Source organism: Dama dama, chromosome 15, assembly GCF_033118175.1.
Source record: "Dama dama isolate Ldn47 chromosome 15, ASM3311817v1, whole genome shotgun sequence".
Classification (NCBI taxonomy): domain Eukaryota; kingdom Metazoa; phylum Chordata; class Mammalia; order Artiodactyla; family Cervidae; genus Dama; species Dama dama.
Genome location: NC_083695.1, coordinates 62,327,967 through 62,348,993, shown reverse-complemented (window position 1 = coordinate 62,348,993; position 21,027 = coordinate 62,327,967). Strand labels below are relative to the sequence as shown.

At 39.2% G+C, this 21,027-nt stretch overlaps 1 non-coding gene across 1 annotated transcript; it reads left to right on the top strand.

Moving 5' to 3' along the window:
• The first annotated feature begins 7,580 nt into the window (after positions 1-7,580).
• LOC133070860 (U6 spliceosomal RNA) lies at positions 7,581-7,683 on the top strand. The gene has a single exon (XR_009696264.1). It is a non-coding gene; the product is annotated as a U6 spliceosomal RNA (small nuclear RNA).
• The last annotated feature ends 13,344 nt before the right edge of the window (positions 7,684-21,027 follow it).

The following is a 21,027-nucleotide window of genomic DNA, read 5'->3' as shown; positions in this document are numbered from 1 at the left end:
TCTTCCCCCACGCACTGTTGGCTGAATCCCCTCACTAACTGTCCTTTCTTAACAGCTGGTTGCTTGTGGGTGGGGCCCACTGCTGAGATGTCCAATGTCTGAGCAGGGTCATCGGGGTTGCTCATTGACAATTGGTTGCTAGTGGGTGGGGACCTCTGACGAATGGACCAATGGCTGAGCAGGACCCATTTCCTGGTAACAGGGTGCTGAGTAATGGCACACAGCAATTCAGTTCAGTTCACTCAGTCCTGTCCGACTCTTTGCGACCCCATGAACTGCAGCACACCAGGCCTCCCGGTCTTTCACCAACTCCCAGAGCCCACCCAAACCCATGTCCGTCGAGTCGGTAATGACATCCAACCATCTCATCCTCTGTCGTCCCCTTCTCCTCCTGCCCTCAATCTTTCCCAGCATCAGGGTCTTTTCAAATGAGTCAGCTCTTCGCATCAGGTGGCCAAAGTTTTGGGGTTTCAGCTTCAACATCAGTCCTTCCAATGAACACTCAGGACTGATCTCCTTTAGGATGGACTGGTTGGATCTCTTTGCAGTCCAAGGGACTCTCAAGAGTCTTCTCCAACACCACAGTTCAAAAGCATCAATTCTTTGGTGCTCAACTTTCTTTATAATCCAACTCTCACATCCATACATGACTACTGGAAAAACCATAGCCTTGACTAGATTGGGCCTTTGTTGACAAAGTAATGTCTCTGCTTTTTAATATGCTATCTAGGTTGGTCATAACTTTCCTTCCAAGGAGTAAGCATCTTTTAATTTCATGGTTGCAATCACCATCTGTAGTGATTTTGAAGCCCAGAAAAATAAAGTCAGCCACTGTTTCCCCATCTATCTGCCATGAAGTGATGGGACTGGATGCCATGATCTTAGTTTTCTGAATGTTGAGTTTTAAGCCAACTTTTTCACTCTCCTCTTTCACTTTCATCAGGAGGCTCTTTAGTTCTTCTTCACTTTCTGCCATAAGGGTGGTGTCATCTGCATAGCTGAGGCTGCTGTGCTAAAAGCTGAGCTCACTGCACTCTGTTACAGGAGGAATCAGCCAATCACTACAAAACTCTTGAGAATGAAGCTGATGTGGTTTGCAAAAATAGTTGTGGATTGGAAAGAACTTGATTAATAGGGGAAATATAGCTGGGAAAGTAAAATATCCAGCATTTAGAGTTCTAAAACTTCAGTTAGGGCTTCAGTTTAAAGAGGCAGATTGAAGAGGTATTTGCATAATACCACTAGGTGAGTCACTGGTAACTTCACCTGGGAAGAAAGACTAAAGATGAATGTGGGGTAGAGACTCAAAGGTGTCTCAAAAATTATTTAAGGATGGAAAAAGAAATCATATTGCAAGGGACTAAAGAGACACTAGTTGTGGATAAAATGAAGTGGCAGATATAGACCACTCATTCTAGAAGTATGTCAATGAAAGGATAGCAGTAGGAGAATGGAGAATTAGAGGAAGCAGCATTGTCAAGCCTTTAAAAAAAATATACATACAAAAAAGTGAATATAACCTATATTTAAGTAACAAAATGCATAAATAAAATGGCTATCCATGTGCCTAGCATCCAGTTTAAGAAACATCATGTCTTTTATAGTAAGCATTTCTCAAGGTCCTAAGTAAAATGCCAAGGGCATAGTTGGCAATACATTGTTTTTTGTGGGTTTTTTTTTTTCCTTTTTTGACTGAGAGTCCAAATCTTAGTGCAGGATCTTAGTTCCCTGACCAGGGATTGAACCCTTGCTCCCCGCAGTGGAAACATGAGAGTCTTAACCACTGGACTACCAGGGAAGTCCCTAGCAATAAACTTATTATCAAGATTTTTCAGAAGAAGAAATGACCTCCAAGATACAGGTGGAAAAGTTAATATAGGAAGACAGAAAATATTTGTAATTCATATATCTGATAAAGGCCCAGTATCCAGAATATATGAAGAACTGAATTACAAGAAGACAACCCAATTTACAAATGAGTAAAGGAGTTGAACAGATATTTCTCTGAAAGAAGATATGCTAAAAGTTGTTAATAAGCATATAAAATGATGGTCACCATAATCTCTAGGGATATGCAAATCAAAACCTCAAAGATAGCACTCACACCCACTGTGCTGGGCTATGCTTAGTCACTCACTTGTGTCCAACTCTGTGACTCCATGGACTGTAGCCCACCAGGCTCCTCTGTCCGTTGGGATTCTCCAGGCAAGAATACAGGAGTGGGTTGCCATGCTTCTTCCAGGCGATCTTCCTGACCCAGAGATCGAACCCAAGTCTCTTATGTCTCCTACACTGGCAGACAGGTTCTTTACCACTAAGCAATTCTTTACCACTAAGCAATTCTACTCCTAGGTATATACCCCAAAGAATTGAAAACAGATGTTCAAACAAAACTTTGTAGGTGAATGTTTAGAGCTGCACTATTCATAAAAACCAAAAGATGGAAGCAACCCAAATGTCCATCAGTAGAGGAGTTGGTAAACAGAATGTGACATATACACACAGTGGACTATTATTCAGCCATAAAAAGGAATTAAATATTGATAATGCTACAAAGTAGATGAATATCAAAAAAATATTAAGCTAAGTGAAAGAAGCTTGACACAAAAGATCACATGTTGTGTAATTCCATTTATATGAACTGTCCAGAACAGGTAAATCCATAGAGAAAGCAGATTGGTGATTGTCAATGGCTGGGGGAGGGGAAAAATAGGGCAGGAATGTCTTATAGATAAAGGGTTTTCCTTTGGGGGTGATGAACATGTTTTGGAACCTGATACAAGTGGTTGTTGCATGACATTGTGAATGTACTAAATGCTACTGAATTGCACATTTTTAAATGGCTTTATTTTATGTGAATTTCACCTCAATAAAAAAGTTAATGTAGGAGATAGCTAGACATAAGTATAGTTGTACAGTAAAATGGTAAAGATGAGGGTAGCTACGAGAATTTAATTTCAATCTTTTCTCTTTTCATCTTTTTTCCTCTCTTCCTAGAGAATTTATCTCTGCAATTTTCTTCCTGCTGTCAAACTTCCCTAACTTGTTATTTTTTCTAGCAACCACTCTACTTCTCCCTCTATGAACATCATACTATTTTTAAAATCAAGTTTCTTCAAGTTGTTTATTTAGCTCATTTCCTTCCTTCCTCATGGTCAATACAAGAAGCTTTTATGAACCATAATAGCCCATACAACCCTTCTGTTCTCTCAGTGCAGACTTCAAAATTGACACACATTTCTATTTTGTAACTTTGTCTACAATAATAGTACTGCATAATTAATAACATTAGTAATTCTTGTTAGTGATTAGTGGTTATACTTCCCACTTTCAACAATAAAATTTTGTCTTATCTGATAAGTAATATCATAAGCTATCTTACAAAGAAGTACAAAATCTACTTTCAAGGTGTAGCATATTCTTTTTGTGGTCATTAAGTGTTTGACATAGAACTTTTGACACCACTTACTACATTACTACCACTCTAGGCATAAATAATACATCCCTGAACATTCCTATAAATCTGATGAACTCATTATGATGAGAAAGGATATTCTCAATCTCTGCCATAAAATATTACCCTAGTTAAAATATGAAGCTCCAATACGTTGGTCACCTGATGTGAACAGCCAACTCATTGGAAAAGACCCTGATTATGGGAAAGATTGAAGGCAGAAGGAGAAGAGGGCAACAGAGGAAGAGATGGCTGGATGGTATCACCGATGCAGTGGACGTGAACTTGGGCAAACTCTGAGAGATGATGAGGGCCAGGGAGGCCTGGCGTGCTGTATCCATGGGGTCGCAAAGAACTGGACATGACTGGGTGACTAAACAACATGAAAACAAACTATGAAAAACTACTGGTATACTTGGATTCTTATATTTCTAGGAAAATTTGACTTTCACAGAAATTTTCAAAATATATAATTAGTCATATTCTATGTGTGACCCACTCTTCATTATTGAAGGATGAAGCATGGTACCATTATCCAATATTATTATTTTGCTATAATTGTACTCAAGGAGAGTACAAAGACCTCCAAAAAAGGCCTCAAAACTCCTTGTATCTTTTTTTAATCATTAATTTTTTCTTGTTATACTGAATTTCCAAACAGCATCCAAACAGTTTTACCTTCTATCATGTTAAATCACCACCATCACCACACTTATCGATTAAGTGATGTTTCTCACTTAGCTGCACATTAGCAGCAACATTTAGGGAATTTTTTTTTTCTTAAACCCTGATGACTGGGCCACACCCAAGAAGAATTAAGTCAATATCTCTGGAGGAGGAGCCCTTACACTGGTATTAAAAGCCACTTGAGTAAATCTAATTTATAACCAAGGCTGAGGAATACTGCCTTAGTAGCTACAACCTTATCTCTCTGCTTCCCTAAGCTAAAGTTTCTTTAAAAGGATGTTCACACATTGTGCACCTCTAGAGGTGATACCCTGAGAAGGATACAATGTGTCCAAGGATGTACAACCTCAGTATACTCACACAATAGCATCAGATGAACTCAAAATGAGGAAAATTCTCTTTTATAAAATGTAATGGTGGTAGGGGGCATACTCTAGTCTTCAAAAATTTTTTAAAAAATGGTAAAATTATAAAAGGCAAAGAAAAACTGTGAACATGTTTGAGATTAAAAAATATTAAAACAATATGACAATTACATGTAATACCTGACCCTAAACTGGACTTTGTATTAGGTAGAGAAAAAGAAAATATTCTATGAAGGACTGTATTAGATCAGCCAACACAGCTGTCTTATGCGTAGTGGATTAAATAAAGGTGTCAATATAAAAATTTTGATGTTTATAATTAACAATTGCTATATTCTATAAGAAAAAATTTCTATTCTTAGGAAACATACACTGGAGTATTTAGGATAAAAGGCCATGATATATGTAATTTACCCTCAAAGGCTTAAAAAATACACATGCACACACATATACACAGAATAAGGGATAAAGCAAGTAGGATAAAATGTTAACAGTGGGATAAACAAGGTCCTATTGCATAGCACAGGTACCTATGTTCAGTGCCCTGTGATAAACTAAACCAGAAAAGAATATGTGTCTGTGTGTGTATGAGTCACTTTGCTATATAGCAGAAATTAACACGATATTATAAACCATACTTCAAAAAAATTTTTAAGAATGTTACACTAGGCAAATCTGGGAATGATATGAGTGTTTCTTGTATTATTTTTATGCTTGTAACTTTCTGTAAGTTTATTTCCAAAGAATAATATTTTAAAGATGTCTCTAGTCTCTATTTTCTCACTCCTCTCTGCCCCCCAATTTACTCCATTCTAGCTTGTGTCCACAATTCTAGCTTGTGGTGTCCACTCTCATTAATGACTTCCCTGTCCCTAACTTAAGAGAGAAATTCCAGCCTCCATCTTGCTTAATCTCTCAACAGCATTCATTTGTTGATCACCCCTCCATTTTGAAATACTCATGCATCTGACTTTCAAACTTTTCAAAGAAACACTTTTGCTCCTCTCAGTTTTCATTACTCCATTGTTGCCATACTCTCTCAGTTTTCCCCCTACCTCTACGGCTACTACTTCTTAATTTCCTCAAGGCAAGAAGAATTTCTTCCCTCTTAACTGAAATTTCCTAAAGGAATAGTTCTGAACCCTCTTTTCTTCTTATTCAACCCTCTTTAACCCAGGTAGTCTCAGTATTTAGATGATCATCTATCAACTGAAGACTCTAGAGTTTGTATCAACAGCTCCAACATTATCATCCAAATGCCTTCTTGGTATTTACATATAGATATTTTTAGTCATTTATGGATATGAGAGTTGGACCATAAAGAAGCCTGAACACTGAAGAATTGATGCTTTTGAATTGTTGTGATAGAGAAGACTCCTGAGAGTCCTTGTAGACTGCAAGGAGATCAAACCATCCATCTAAAGAAAATTAACCCTGAATATTCACTGGAAGGACTGATGCTGAAGCTCCAATACTTTGGCCACCTGATGCAAAGAGACGACTGATTGGAAAAGACCATGATGCTGGGAAAGATTGAGGGCAGGAAAAGATGGCAGAGGAAGGGATGATTAGATACCATCACCAACTCAATGGACGTGAATTTGAGCAAACTTTGAGATAGTGAAGGACAGAGAAGACTGGCATGCTGCAGTTCATGGGGTCGCACAGAGTCAGACATGACTTAGTGACTGAACAACAATAACAGACATAATAAATATGATTAAATGAGTCTCTCCTAGTTTTCTTCCAGCATTCTCCATCTTAATACATACCACCACCATTCACTCAGTTTCTCCAAATCCTATATGCCAACTGTATACCCAGTATCTCTACCTGGTGGTCTTAAAGTCACCTCCATCCCAGTACCTCCAAGTCTAAACTCATAATTGCCTTCTCCAAATCTGCTCCTATTATAATATTCCATATCTCACCAAATGACAATATTTTAGTTGCTCACACCTAAAACCCAAGAGTCATTCTCTTTCTTATATGACCCTCTTTCTTATCCAATTAGCCATGTGTAGTGGGTTGAATTTATCTCTGGAAAAGATATGTCCAAGTCCTAACTCCAAGGACTTAAAAATGTGACTTTATTAGAAAAGAGTCTTTGCAGATATAATTAAGATAAGGTTCCCAAAATGAGATAATCCTGGATTAGACATACTCCCTTCCTCATCAGTTCTCAGTTCAGTCGCTCAGTCGTGTCCGACTCTTTGCGACCCCATGAACTGCAGCACACCAGGCCTCCCTGTCCATCACCAACTCCCTGAGTCTACCCAAACCCATGTCCATCGAGTCGATGATGCCATCCAACCATCTCATCCTCTGTCGTCCCCTTCTCTTCCCACCCTCAATCTTTCCCAGCATCAGGGTCTTTTCAAATGAGTCAGCTCTTCGCATCAGGTGGCCAAAGTTTTGGAGTTTCAGCTTCAACATCAGTCCTTCCAATGAACACTCAGGACTGATCTCCTTTAGGATGGACTGGTTGGATCTCTTTGCAGTCCAAGGGACTCTCAAGAGTCTTCTCCAACACCACAGTTCAAAAGCATCAATTCTTTGGTGCTCAACTTTCTTTATAATCCAACTCTCACATCCATACATGACTACTGGAAAAACCATAGCCTTGACTAGATGGACCATTGTTGGCAAAGTAATGTCTCTGCTTTTTAATATGCTATCTAGGTTGGTCATAACTTTCCTTCCAAGGAGTAAGCATCTTTTAATTTCATGGCTGCAATCACTATCTGCAGTGATTTTAAAGCCCAGAAAAATAAGGTCAGCCACTGTTTCCACTGTTTCCCCATGTATCTGCCATGAAGTGATGGAACTGGATGCCATGATCTTAGTTTTCTGAATGTTGAGCTTTAAGCCAACTTCTTCACTCTCCTCTTTCACTTTCATCAAGAGGCTCTTTAGTTCTTCTTCACTTTCTGCCATAAGGGTGGTGTCATTTGCATATCTGAGGTTATTGATATTTCTCCTTGCAATCTTGATTCCAGCTGTGCTTCCTCCTTCCTCATAGAGCTAATAAGTAGCTGTGATGGGTGTCCTTATAAAAGAAAAAAGAGAAGGGCTTGCTTTTGCAGTACATATACTAAAACTGGAACAATACAGAGAAGATTAGCATGGTCCCTGTGCAAGGATGACTCACAAATTCACAAAGTATTCCATATCTGCGGGAGGGATAAATTAACAGTTCGGGATTAACATATACACATTACTATATATAATACAGATAATCACAGGACCTACTGTAATGCACAGGAAACTCTACTCAATAGGTGTAATAACTTATATGGGAAAAGAATCTGAAAAAGAAAGAATATATATATGTATAAACACACACACACATATATATGTATGTATAACTAAATCACTTAGCTATATACCTGAAACTAACACAACATTGTTAACCACCTATATGCCAATATAAAATAAAAGTTAAATTAAAAAATTTAAATAGTAATGAGTGGTAAAAAAAGAGAAAGCACATGGAGACTCTGGGAAGAAGACCACGTGAAGATGGAGGCAGAGATTTGAATGATGCATCTATAGGCCAAAGGAACACAAAGGATTGCTGGCAACACCATCAATTAGGAGAGAGGCATGAAGTGCATTCTCTCTCAGAGCCTTCAGAAGAAACCAACTCTGCCAACATAATTTTTTTAATGTTATTTATTTATTATTTTTTACTGTGCTGGGTCTTTGTTGCTGCCCATGGGCTTTCTCTAGTTGCAGCTAGCAGGGGCTACTCTCTAGTTGCAGTGCACAGGCGTCTCATTGCAGTGGCTTCTCCTGCAGCAGAACACAGGCTTTAGGGCATGCAGGCTACAGTAGCTGTAGTGCGTGGACTCAACACTTGCAGTTCCTGGTTCTAAAGCATCAGCTCAGCAGTTGTGGTGCATGGGCTTAGTCGCTCCCAAGCATGTGGGATCTTCCCTGGACCTGGGAAACCCGTGTTTCCTGCATTGGCAGGTGGATTCTTCACCACAGCCACCAGAGTAGTCCCCTTGCCAGCACCTTGATTTCAGATTTCTGGTCTCCAGCATTGTGAGAGAATAAATTCCTGTTGTTTTAAAGCACTAAATCTGTGGTAATTAGTTATCACGGCCTTAGGAGGCTAATATACCTAGTCTGGGCTCCCCAGACAGCTAGGTGGTAAAAGAATCTGCTTGCCAATGCAGGAGCCAAGGGTTCAGTCCCTGGGTTGGGAAGATCCCCTGAAGGAGGAAGTGGCAACCCACTCCAGTATTCTTGCCTGGAAAATCCCATGGACAGAGGACCCTGGCAGGCTACAGTCCATGGGGCCGCAAAACAGCTGGACAAGACTGAGCGACTACAATACCAAGCAGTCACTAAGGTCTGTTTGTGTTACCCTGCTGAATATCTGTGTTTTTTTTTAATTATATAAAAGAATGTTATTAACTGTAGTTCACCATGTTTTACATTAGATCTTCTGAAAGTAGATAGCTGAGATCCTTACAAACTCTCAGCTATAAGATGGATAAGGTCTAAGGATTTAATGTAAATATCCTCTAAATGTACTCACTTCACAATAGCTACCCACCCAGACTAAGTCACCATCATCTCTTCCCTGGGTGACATAAGTAACCTCCAACCAGTTTCTCCACATTCCCTTGGGGCCACATTCAAACATTTCCCCATGCTGCAACCAAAGCACTTTCTAATAAACCCATATCTGATCACTGCCTTGCTCTTTTAGTCACCTTCATATTAACCTTTCAGGAGTTTAAAAGAAATACTTTTTCCTTAGGTCTCATTTCTCTATTGTTTCCATTTTTTCCCCCTACATTTTGGCTGTTTCTTCTAAGTACTCTTCTGAGTTCCTCTTCGTTGAATCATCCTCAACTTCCAGAAATGATTTAAATTCCACGCATGCCTGGTAAAGCCTTAGCTAGTAAAAGAAGTGGCTAGGACTAAGGTTGCGGATTATAGTTAGAATACAAGTATTGAGAAGATGTGTATTGCAGATTAACCACAAGGGTGAGACACATGTGGGAAATGAATGATAGTAAGATCACAAAGCAACTGCCGTTTGGTAAACCACAGCAGGACAGCCACAAACCAAGAGAGAGATAAGATGCTCTAGAAATGCATACTGATCCTTTGGGGAAGCAAACTGATGCCACATATCAAGAGGCACTGCAATCCTACTCCTGGGAATGTGTCATAAAAAAATAATTCAAAATAATAAAATAAAAGCTACACACACAAAAAAATAAATAAAAGCTACACAAAAAGGCCTGTAACAAAATGTCTTAACAGTTAAAAGTGAGAAATCACTTAAATTGTCAATAATATAGAAAGTGTACAAAAAACTAGGTTTATCTATGAAATATTACAAAGTTGATTAAAATGATAAAATATAGAAATATGGGGTCATTTTACAAAACAACATTAGATAAAAGGTAGAGAAACATAATTGTATATCATAACTATGATGATGCATAAAACCAGCATCTCCAGTTTGATAAAAATTAAAAAGGATAGATATGAAAAGAGAATGATGGAGGGTTTTTTTTTAACATACTTTCCCTTTTTATGATATTTTATTTTTAAAATATTTCTATTTATTTGTGCATTTATTTATTGCCTGTGCTGGGTCTTCAGTGTTGTGTGGGCTTCTCTCTGGTTGTGACAAGCAGGGGCTGCTCTCCAGTAGCAGTGTACTGGCCTCTCATGGTGGTGGCTTCTCTTGTAGCACACAGACTCCAGGGCACATGGACTTCAGTAGCTGGAGCATATGGGCTCAGTAGTTGCAGTTCGCAGGCTCTAGAGTGTGGGCTCCGTAGTTTGTGGTGCACAGGATTAGTTGCTCCTCGGTACGTGGGATCTTCCTAGACCAGAGATCATGTCTCCTGCACTGGCAGGCGGATTCTTTACCACTGAGCCACCAGGGAAGCCCCTTTATGATATTTTAAAACAGATTAAATAGTAATTCTTTAAAAGAATAGTCTGAAATGCATTTCCAAACACATATCATAACTATGAATTGTGAAGAAGCGAATAAGAGAGTCCCTTGGACTACAAGGAGATCCAACCAGTCCATCCTAAAGGAAATCAGTCCTGAATATTCATTGGAAGGACTGACGCTGAAGCTGAAACTCCAATACTTTGGCCACCTGATTGATGCAAAGAACTGACTCATTGGAAAAGACCGTGATGCTTGGAAAGATTGAAGGCAGGAGGAGAAGGGGACAACAGAGGATGAGATAGTTGGATGGCATCACCGATGCGATGGACATGAGATTGAGTAGGCTCTGGGGGTTGGTGATGGACAGGGAGGCCTGGTGTGCTGCAGTCCATTGGGTCGTCAAGAGTCAGACATGACTGAGTGACTGAACTGAATTGAACTAAGAAACAGACCTCATTTAAATTGTTCCGTTTGTCCTGCTAATGTGACTGATCCGGTGTAGGATCACGCATTCCTTTTAGTTTTCATGTCTCCTTCTACCCCTGCAATGCAGGACAGTTTCTGTCTTTCTTTGTCTTTCATGACCTCTGGGTTATCTGTCCAGTTGTACATGTCCTGCCCTGCACATCTGATTTAATGCTCTGTCATTGTTGTCTTGAAATTCTTCATCATTTTCAAGGAAATTTTGAAATTTTCACATTTTAATTTGATCAGGGCTCTGTAAATTAAGTAGTTGATTCTGAATGACCTTGATAGTTTTGAAAAAGATTGGCTGGCTGTTTATAAGATCCCTCAGTTTAGGTTTGGCTTAATTGTTTCTTCATAATTCAATCCAGGTTATGAATTTTTGGTAAGAATACCACTGAAGTGATGTTGTGTCCTCAGGCCTGGTAGCAGGAGGTACAGAATACTAGTTTATTCCCAATACTTGTAACAATAACTTTAATAACTTAGTCAAGATGATGCCTTCCAGTTTTCTGCACTGTCCAGTGTCACAGTTTTGTCCTTTGATACACATTTTCAAATTGCTTTGTGAAAAGGTTGTACAATTTTACATTTCCTACCAGCACTGTGTGAAAGTGCCCATCATCCTAAACCCTCACCAAGCTAGATCCTATCTCTTAAAAAAAAGTTTGCAACTTTACAAGAGGACTGTCTTTAATTGTTTCCAACTATTATACTTTTCTTTCAAAAGTACTACTAATGAAGGTGGACCTACCTCCTTCTCCATCCCAGCCCACCCCACAACCATATTACTTAAGTCATTTACATTTCTTCTTTTGAGATTAAGTAAAAAATCTCTTTGGTTCAACCTGCTTCTAGTCCACCTTAGTGATGAGATAATCCTAATAAATATTTGTGAGTTGAAAGGACACCACAGAGAAGTATACAAATTATAGGCCATCTCATGTGGTTTTAAATGTTTAACAAAATGGACAACAGAAACCTCCTTTAGGAGCTGGTGATTATCTTTAGTATACAATTGTGTATTGTAAATTCCTGAAGGGGTTGTGATAAACTGGCTCTGGATTTAGGCCACTGGGGAGAGAAGAGAACCCCTGTGGCTTGCTCACAATGGATGCGTGAAGGATAAACAGAATACAGGAGGAAAAAAAACGAATAGAAGATTCTAGGGTGCTCTGTTGGAGGGCAGTAGGGATGAGGTAACCATATAACAGAAAACCTCTGACAGCTGAGTTATTCTGGTGATCCAGCTGGCATGACTTAGTCAAATCAAGTACATGCATAACCTGTGACCCAGCAATTCCTCCTCTGATTATATCCTTCAAAGGAAATTTCTCACAGGTCCTTAAGAGGAATATTAGAAGATGCTCATTAAAGTGTGCATTAAGGCGTGTTGTTGTTCTTCTGTGAGGTGGAAAAGAATTCGAGACAATTCTGAATTGACGTAAATGTGTAATAAACAAGATGAAGAACTATGAACAATTAGCAACAACAGATCAGATATACACAGAGCAAGGTTAGGATACACAGATATACACAGAATAACTATATTAAAACCAGTGCCAAGTGAAAAAAAGAAATGAGAATAAGAAAACAAAATCATTTACATAGATGAATAATACATATATACAAAACAAATATGCCTTTCTCAAGAACATCAATAAATTTTAAAAATCTATACAAACAATGGCTGAATATGGAAGAGAGAGAAAGGAATTGCTAAAAAGGGATAAAACTGAGTATATTGATAAATAAGAAAGTAACAGAGTCTCTGCATGGATGAATAATGCTAATGTGTCAAGAACTGAGGAAGGTGTTAACTCTGCATTCAAGGAAAAAGAAAGAAACAAGGGGAGGAAGTAAGGAAAAGAAAGGATAGAAGTTAAGAAAGAAAAAGCAAGAGAGCAGCGAAGTGATGGGCAATCAGTCTCTGTTCCCTTTGATCACAGGGCTTTGCATATGTTGTTCCACCTGCTAAAAATTCTGAGACAACGATGACCATCACCACCGCCACCACCACCACCCACACATACACACAGTTAACTCCTCTTTCCTTTAGATCTCAGCTCAGCCATCAATTCTTTAGTAAAAGCCTCGTATGACCTGTTTGATGAGGCCATAGTCTCTTATCATAGTAGGTCTTAACACCATATTCTCTCTTTTTCGGCACTAATTACAACCAAAAGTTTTAGAATTAGAAAACTTTACATCTATCTGGGTGGTTTGTTTGACTAATATCTGCTTCCCACCAGTAGACCAAAGCCCTACAAGCGCAGCTGCTAAGTCACTTCGGTTGTGCCCAACTCTGCGCGACCCCATAGACGGCAGCCCACCAGGCTCCCCCGTCCCTGGGATTCTCCAGGCAAGAACACTGGAGTGGGTTGCCATTTCCTCCTCCAATACATGAAAGTGAAAGTGAAGTTGCTCAGTCGTGTCTGACTCTTAGCAACCCCATGGACCGCAGCCTACAAGGCTCCTCCCTCCATGGGATTTTCCAGGCAAGAGTACTGGAGTGGGGTGCCACTGCCTTCTCCGTACAAGCACAGGGGTGGTATCGTTTTCTTGTTCTCATGCCTGGACACTGGCTGATAGTTGAGTGGCCAGTTAATATCTGTTACATGGGTGAATTAATAAAAGGATAAATTAATGAACCTACAATAAAGATTGGAAAAGAGAACCAAAGTGGAAGAGCTATGAAAAGAGCCTCACAGAAGGTCTTGAAGTTATTTGCCAGAAAGGAGGAGGGACTGTTTCTTAAGTTAACCACGCCTTTTGCAGTCAGGTGCTGTATACCATCTCACTCACTGGTAGGCACTGTTATCCTCAAGCTTTTTTCCATATACCATTTGGGATGTGGCAATTGAGAGACACTGGAAGAGGGGACTATTCATCAAGAATGATGAAAAGAAGGGAAAGGAAAAAAGAACTGGAGAGAAAACAAGGGTTTAGCAGAATGCAAATGGATACTGACCAAGCTAAATAGGAGATAGTTACCAACCCACTCCAGTATTCTTGCCTGGGAAATCACATGGACAGAGGAGCCTGGTGGGCTACAGTTCAGGGGGTCACAAAACTTAGCAACTAAACAACAACCAAAACAGTACTTTTGACCTAAAGTGATTGATCTACTGAAAACAGTTCACCTTTGGGATGGTGAGTAAGAGTAGGCTGAACTAATATCATGCCATGCAATCCTGAGATTTAAAATAATCAAGATGCATGTCTCAAAAAAAAAAAAAAAAAAAAAAGATGCATGTCTCATACTCAAGCATCTTTAGGGACCAATAAGGCTGATGGATAACAGAAGTACTGGGGCTGGTGGGGGAACTAGAGACTAAATACCGAGTGAATATATGGTCCACTTAAAGGTATTTAAAAAATCAATGAAAAGTATCATACACACACAATTTTAACCAAACAAAACTATTCCTCTGGCAGAATCTGGCCATGAGGCTCAAGTCTGTGCCCCAGTGACTGTTCTAAATCCCAAAGAGCTGACCATGTCAAAGAAATAAGTAACAGAAAACACCCAGAATAATCAAAATCTACAACAAGCAAGGGGGGTACATAAACTTATACCTAGGATTCACCTCAATTCATCAGTTAAATATAATCCAAAAAACAGTAAATATTTATTGTTTATAAATACAGAGTAATGACCCAGGTGTCTCAGGTTAAAAGATGGAATTAGTTATGACTCCTGTACTTCGGTATTAGTTCTCAGTTCAGGACTTACAAGGTTTAATGAATGGGCAGTCACACAGGTTACAAAATAATCTTTCTTATCTTCTCAGTAGAAAATCAGTCTCTCATGCTGTCCATGATTTAAATCTCACCTACACATCCATTCAACTTTAAACCTATCATAGTCATGTAACGTCCCGTATTCTAAAATCATCTCATCTATATAAAATTCTGATTTCTTTAGCATTGGGTAATAGGAAAATAATCTGTGTTTGAAATCCAGTGCCTACTCAGGTCCCAGTAAAGATGCTCAGTAAATGTTCACTGAATCCAAAACTGATGTTTTTAAAATATGTCCACAAATTCTGATATTTTCTCTTCAAAAAAGTATACTCTAATTCCCCTATCATTGGGAGTGGTCTGAAATAAGGTGACTCATTTTTAACAAACTGAATAGTGGAAGTGATGACTTCCATGACTAAGATCTTTAAGAGGCATTAGAGTTTTCCCCTTGCTCTCTCTCTCTTGGATAACTTGCTCTGGGGAAAGCCAGCTGCTGTATCATGAAGACACTCAAGCAGCCCTATGGAGAAGTTCACGTAGTGAGAAGCTGAAGCTTCCTGCCAACAGCCAGTAAGTAAGGAATGATACGTCCTGCCAAGAGCCATATGAGTGAGCCATCTTAGAAGGTAATCCTTCTGGGGAGATTTAAGAGGGAGAGGACATATGTAAACTTATGGCTGATTTGCATTGTTGTGTGGCAGAAGCCAACATAATATTGTAAAGCCATTATCCTCTGATTAAAAATAAATTTTAAAAAAGAAAAAAAAAAGTTAATCCTTGAGCCTCAGTAAAGTCTTCGGATGACTGTAGTTTTGACCAACAGTTAAGACTGCAACTTCCAGAAGCAGAGCCATCCTGCTAAACTGCTCCTAAACTCCAGATGCACAGAGATTATGTGAAATAATAAATGTTTATTATTGCTTTAAGTTGATAGCTTTTAGAGTAATTTGTTAAGCAGAAATATATAACTCATGTGCCTACTGAAATTATCATGATGTTATGACATACATGCACCTGGTGTTTAAAACCTAGCTGTTTTGGCGCCTCTTTCGCTTACCTTCTACTCCTCCTCCACTTCCCATCTTTGCCACCTCCAGAAGCCACTCATTCCCATAATTTCTGGATATTAAAAAGTCCTTTTGCTCCTAATGAGCCCAAGAGAAGGATTCCTTCGGGGCAGACTTTCTCTTCTTTCAGGTGTGACAGATGTTGGATGAGACATTTTGGATCATCAAGATCTCTCATCAATCTATTCATAAATATCTACTTATTTCACTTATGCATCAATTTATTCACCTGAGAGGATTTTAATTATTAGCAACACGGACTTCCCTGGTGGTTCAGTGGCTAAGACTCCATGCTTTCAATGTAGGGGGTCTGAGTTTGATCCCTGGTCAGGGAACTATATCCCAATATGTCGCAACTAAGAGTTCGAATGCCACAACTAATCAACTAAAGATCCCACATGCTGCAACGAAGATAGAAGCTGCCACCTGCTGCAACTAAGACTGGGTATGTAGAATGTATGTGTGTGCTCAGCCGTGTCCAACTCTTCATGACACCATGGACTGTAGCCCACCAGGATCCTCTGTCCATGGAGTTTTCTAGGCAAGAATGCTAGAGTGGGTTGCCATTTCCCTCTCCAGGGGATCTTCCTGACCCAGGAATAGAATGCAGGTCTCTTGAGTCTCAGGCACTGGCAGGCGGATTCTTTACCAGTAGTGCTACCTGGGAAGCCCACAAGACTGGGTATAGCTGAATAAATAAACAATTAAAAAATAATAAATAGCAGTATCAGTTTAGAAAATGAAGGGAAACAATCAGAAGCATAAATGCCACCTAAGCAGGTTTTAGGACTATATGCGGATAAGCCCATAAGTGGAAGTATTTCCAAACTTGTAACCAGAGGAAGGACTTGGCCTTTGGTGAAAGATGAAGTAGAGAATATTAGAATAAGCCGGGGCACATTGTGATATACAAGGTACCTAAGATGTTAGTTTCATTTTATGGTCTCTTCCCTGTGCAGGGTACTTACCAGTAGCTTCAGAACAGAGGCAGAGACAATATGTCCTTGTTTTACAGAACACTCTTTCACAGAGAGCTCCTAGCAGAGTCTGGTACAGAGAGAGAGGGAGCAACTATTGCTGCCAAAGGGATTATCAGAAACTGGACATGACTTTGTGTGTGGAATCTACTCCCCCTTTCCCAAAGATTCTGGAAAGCAATGAATAAACAAAGTGGCTCTGAACAGACAATGCAAGTAAAGAAAGAGGAAACGTTCAGGTCTTAGAAATTAAATTTATCAACAAAATCTCAAATAGAAAAGATTATCACAACCCTAAGAAAATCCCTCTTTGTTTCCTGATCTATAATATTGCAGATGAGGGGGAAAAAAAGAGCTTAAGGTATTTGATCTCTTTCACTGAAAACCATTCCCACTGGTAGAACTGGCATCTTATTACATTTCCCGCCTGGTAAAACACAGACTTGACTACACCATAATATCAAATCCTCAGATTTATTAACTTTGAAATGGACACAATATCATAAGATTACTGAGGAAAAATAATTATATTTAGGGAAATAAAAATGCTTATGCTTGGGAAATCAAAATGCTTAATAAAAATGCTTATTAACAATGCTTATTAAGTGATAATTGTCTTAGGTTAGGGGTCCCTAAATTTGACCCTGAGTCAAGGTGTTACGAGTTGAAGTATTGCCTTACAAAAGATGTTATAATTCTTTTCCCCAGAATGTAGAAATGTGACTTTATTTGGGAATAGGATCTTTACAGATGTTACCAAGTTGTGACAATGTCATGAAACTGGAGTTCTTATATAAGAAACTAGTGTTTCTTATATGAGGGGAAGATGGCCACGTGAAGACACAGAGATGGGGGAGAATGCTATGCAACGATGGAGGCAGAGAGAGGAGAGATGCATTTATTAACCATAGAACACCATGAATTGCCAGCCATCACCAGAAGCTAGGAAAGAAGCATGAAACAGACTTCTCCTCAGAGCCCTGAAGAGGAACCAACTGAACTAACACCTTCACTGTATTTCCAACTTATGGTCTCCAGAAATGTGAGAGAATAAATATTTTTGTTTTAAGCCACACAGTTTATGGTACTTTGTTACAGCAACTCCAGGAAACTAATATAGAAGGATTTGAGAGTATGTGGTTTATCTTGAAGGAGAGACCTGGAACCTCTGATGGAAGAATAAGCCAGCGAGACTGAGAAGAGAAAGTCACTAATAGAGTAGGCTGATGGGTGGGTAACCCTGCAGGTAGGGCTCAACTCTTCTACAGACTCTTGGAGACAACGGAATATGCCTCAGTTGTTCTGCTTTTGAGAAGTGAGGACATTGGTGTACTTATGGGTAAAAAATATTGGTATATTAGTGTTCTGTGGCCATTGTGACAATTACCACAAATTTGGTAGCTGAAAACAATGAAAAGTTATTCTCTCACAGGTTTAGAGGCCAGAAGTTTGAAATCAGTATCCTTGAAATCATGCAGTCAGCAGGGCCATCCTGCCTCCAGAGGCTCCACAGGAGAGTCTGCTCCTTGCCTCTTCCTGCTTCTGGTAGCTGCTGGCCCTTCTTGACTTGTGGTTACATCACTGCACTCTCCACTTCTGTGGCCACAAGGTCTCCACTTCTGTCTGCGTGAAATTTCCCTTTGCCTGGCTCCCCTAAGAACACATGTGACTGCATTTAGGGCCTACCTGGACAGTCCAGAATCATCTCCCTATCTCAAGATCCTTAATCATACCTTTGGCTCTAAAACATAAAATTCACCAATTTCAGGGCCTGATATCTTCAGAGGACATTCTTTAGCCTACCACACTTGGCATATGTATTTACCCTTCAGCTTTCAATTGTCATGGGTTGAAGACTGCTCTCAGGGTCCTTAGTGCTTCTAGACTGCCCTGTAGGGGTTGAGAAAAACTCCACAGGTTAAAAGTTGCATGTATTGAATGGAAAGTGTTGAGAGGATGTCAATGTGATGACAGTATCTGCTACACTATTATTTTTTGTTATTTAGACTTTTGGGTTAATAATTTCAAATTGAATAGTCATTAGTTATAATTATTATTAGCTATTTTAGCCTCATTTCCTAATGACCCACAATATAAATTATTTGCTCTGTGTGACCTAGCTTAGAAAAAAAAATTTTAAGAAGAGTAAACAATATTTTTAATGATAAAAATAATCTTTGGCACAGTTAAGTTTTATATACCACATATGTGCACAGGTACATTCAGCCCATATAGAATCTATTAAGTGGAGTCATAAAGAAACATCTCTCGAGAGGCAGACATTTTACTTTACCTGCTGTACACAGTGAGTCCAATCATTATCTTTTCATATAGGTGTCACAGACATAAGGTTTAGGAATCTCTTTGCATTAGGTAGATGGATGAGATCACACCAGAAGGGCAAGTAGAACAAAAAGAGAAGTAGAAAGGCGGGTCAGGAGTGGCACCCTGAGAGTAACCTACATTGAAGAGGCAGGAGGATGAAGGAAAGAACGTAGGAGGAGAAGCTGGTAAAACGGCTGTTCAGGGAGCCAAGGGAGTCAAAATTCTAATGTGAGAAAGGAAAATTGCAGCGGAGAGATCTAGTGAGGTTTAAAAAAAAAAAAAGAAATAATGTAATTCAATGCACACTTAAAAAAATTCACTTTACTTGGAGATTCTTGGTGATCTTATTGAGAGCAGTTACAGTAGACTATTATGGGCAGGGTCTCAAAGGGGTTCACAGGAACCTCTGGGTACAGTCCCTGTGAAGTTAGTATGGGGTAGCTCAGTGACCCTCTTAGTCCAGGTATTCAGGAAAGCTATGGAAGATCCAAGAGGATCTAGCCCAAACTGAGCTTAGTGTGGACTGAGTGAATGGGAAATGACACGAAGCTGGTGATGACATAACTGAGAAACCAGATTACATTAGTAGGAATCATGTAAACTTCCATTTGTTAATTTTGTGTTTAAATGACAGATTGCTCAAAATCAAGATGGGAAAGATTAGCTTGGCAAGTGCTTAAAAATGATCCAAAGATTTTTGGTTGATTATAAACTTAAAATGGGCCAAAAGTATGACTTAACTCTTAAAAAAGCTAGCACAGGCTTGGGCTGTGATAATAGAGAAGATGAAGTGGAGATACCAAGAGTAATATAGTTTTTTTCTTTCTTTCCTTTTTTTTTTTTTGAAGTAAAGACAACCAGAGAATGAGGAAAATAAAACAGCAATTAAAAGAAGTCATTAGAAGAAAAATGAAGGATGGAAGAGATTTGCATATATTAATCGGCCACGGGGAAAGATGCACTAGGGAGGGAAAGAGAGAGCAGGGATAGTTAGTGATACATGGAGTGTGATGAAGCTGGGAGAAGTTCATTTCGAACGGTAATGGATATGCGTCATCCTCGGAGAGACTGGACAAGAGGCTGAAAGAACGGGAGTGACCACAGATAAATCATTATGTTTGAGAAGGAATTCAGACACTTGGGAAGAGCACAGGCTAATGTTTTCAATTTGTTTGATGAAGTAATACTCCAGTGGGACAGGTTCTGCTGTCTCTGAGAATGTGTGTAAAGGACAGCAATGGGGAAATTGAGGAAGTTGGAAGAGAGGGAAAGAAGAGTTCTGGATAGAATGGGATTCTTGGTCTCTAAAGTGGGATCCAGAAACTGAAAGGTTTCTTCTCAGTCTCTATAAGACCAGCACCTACAAGGGAGCTCAGACTCTTTGGAGCGTCTACTGGCCTTTCCCCTCTAGCTCAGGACTGCTAGGCCAGACAGCCCGGATGTTCTCAGAATTGCAGATTTTAAAAATAAAAACAAACAAGAAAAAAAAAAAAAAACGAAAGCAGAATTCTTAAATTTATTCATGAAGAAAAAGTCTTTAAAGACAATCATTTTGGAAAAACAGTTATTCTTGCAATGCATAAATCTTCCTGTTAAAACTAATGACTTCGGAGGAATTACTGACGAGACAGTAGAATTGACAGAAAAGTTATAGCTATAAAAAACTGAAAGGCAGATGAATCTCACTGATATAACTGTTTATGAAGCAGTGGTTAAGTTAAGGCAAAAAGGGTTTCAAAATAAAACATTAAGAATCATAGACTTTTGAGTGCCGGAACTCATAAGAAATCATTAGCCAACCACAACTCGCCCAGATAACCTGTCAAGGGGCAGGTATTTCACAAATGGAATAAGCTCTTCTCTGTCCCACAAAAATCAGTATTCACAATAGAAAGATAAGACGAGCTATATCCTATAACAAGCTAAACATGAGAGGTACAAAATACAGGAAGATGACTGAAAAACTCAGATCCTATCGTTCTGAGAAGAGAAGCCCGATTTCCTG